The 1961-nt window shown below is 37.1% G+C and overlaps 1 protein-coding gene and 1 pseudogene across 1 annotated transcript in view; both read right to left on the bottom strand.

Annotated features, from left to right (window-relative positions):
- LOC104856677 overlaps positions 1-1895 on the bottom strand; it is a 4692-nt pseudogene extending 2797 nt beyond the window's left edge.
- Fam117b (family with sequence similarity 117 member B) overlaps positions 1-1961 on the bottom strand; it is a 47865-nt gene that overhangs the window by 44551 nt on the left and 1353 nt on the right. The window lies entirely within an intron of this gene.

Here is a 1961-nt window from a genome sequence, read left to right as displayed (position 1 = left end):
TGCTAAACTGAAAACCTTCACATACTGCTGGTGGGGATGTAAAGTGGTACAACTACTGTGGAAATGTCTGACTGCTCCTCTAAAGGGTGGACATGGAATCACCATATGACCCAGCAAGTCCACTGCTAAGTACAGCAAAAGGAACTGCAGTGAGGCATTCTAAGAATTTCCTTTATTTATTTATTTGCTTGCTTGCTTAATTTAATTAGCAGTACTGGGGGTTGAACCCCAGCATACGCACATACTAGGCAAGGACTCAAGCACTGAACTACAACCCCAGCCCACCTGGATTCACACAGATTCTTGCATGTCCCGTGTTCAGCGCAGCACTATTCACAGTAGCCAGAAGGCAGAAACAACCCAAATATCCAGTGGTGGGTGAATGGAGAAACAGAACGCAGCACACAGCGATGAGACAGGAATTTCAGAGGTACCCTACACTACAACACAGATAAACTATGAAAATATGATGCTGAGGCAAAACGAATGAGACACAGAGGACAAATGTTTATCATTTTATTTATGTGAGGGATCCAGAATAAGCAAATTCTCAGAACTACAAGTAGAATAGTGGTGGACAGGAATAAGGGAAAGAAGAGGATGGGGAATTAAAGGATTTCTACCTATTTGGGGATGATTAAAAAGTTCTGGACATGATATTAATGGCACTAAATTATATATTTTAAAGTGGTCAAAATGTCAATTTTTATGTAATACATATTTTACCGTAACTTTTAAAAGTTAAACTATCATATTTTAAAATATTTACAAGCTTTTGTTTTGGGATTTTGGGGTTTTGTTTTGTTCTTGTTTTTAGACAGACTGCACTATATAGTACAACAAGCTGGCCCTGAACTCACTGCGATCCTCCTGCCTCATCCTTCTAAATTGACCATGCCCAGCTATATTTACAAGTTTTATCGCTCCTCAGCCCTTGGCTAAGATCAAGTGTAATATTTACAAGTTTTTACCTACACTTTTCTTGGGGGGGGGAATCAAACTTGGGTCCTTGAGCTTGCAAGGCAGGCGGCAGAACCACTGAGCTAAATCCCGGCCCCACCTACACTTTTAAAATTGATTTAATTAACTAGCAATATCTGCCAATAAGGAATTTGAGAATTTTTTATTGTGCTAACGCTAAATTCATTTGCTGAAAATGGGGGCTGAAAGATTGGAATACCCCGTAATCATTATACTATCCTTTAGATTTTACACACAAGCTTTACAAGCAAGATTAAAAATATGATAATTTATATTTGTATTGATACCATAACATTCCCAATTTAGGAGACATCGAGAAAAAAAAAGAAGACAGTTAATATTTCAATATAGATCCAGTAACAGTAAAATGATGAGACTTAAAAGTGTTTTCACAGATCAAGGGGTCCCAATGTTCTTACTAATGTGATAAAATATGTGACACTCTGAAACCAGAGGGGAAATAAAGAGCACTGTAGAAAAATTCAAGAAAATGAACCCATATACGTGTGTATGTGACACGTGGTTAAGCAGAAGGCAAGGAGAAACTACTGATTTTCCATATTATTTTGACTTAAGCAACAACACAGTTACAGATTTTGAATAAAGAGTTCAAAGAACTCTTTGGTTTAAAAAGTCACACTTTCAGAAAAAAGTCATTGCTTATGGTAAGTATGGACTCACTGCATTTTCATTTCTGTAGTAGCCCTCTGGAGTACAAACTCTAAGGTAACCCCAAATCCTAAGTATCTAGCTTAATAGGAAGACCCAGTTTCAGAGTTATCAGAACAAAAAACTAAACTCTGAAGAACACCTGGAATGCCAACATGCAAATCCCAAGCTACCACACTCCTTGTTTACTTACCTCTGTAAAAGGGAATTCTCTCAAAAAACGCTGTGATCAAGCAAGCATCCATTACTAATATAAATCTGAAGTCTAAATAGGAATGCACCTTAGCTGATTAATATATATTAATATATAT

Source organism: Fukomys damarensis, unplaced genomic scaffold (assembly GCF_012274545.1).
Source record: "Fukomys damarensis isolate Sample0158 unplaced genomic scaffold, DMR_v1.0_HiC HiC_scaffold_16, whole genome shotgun sequence".
NCBI lineage: Eukaryota > Metazoa > Chordata > Mammalia > Rodentia > Bathyergidae > Fukomys > Fukomys damarensis.
The sequence above is the reverse complement of the archived record's forward strand: the minus strand, read 5'-3'. Positions and strand labels throughout refer to the sequence as shown.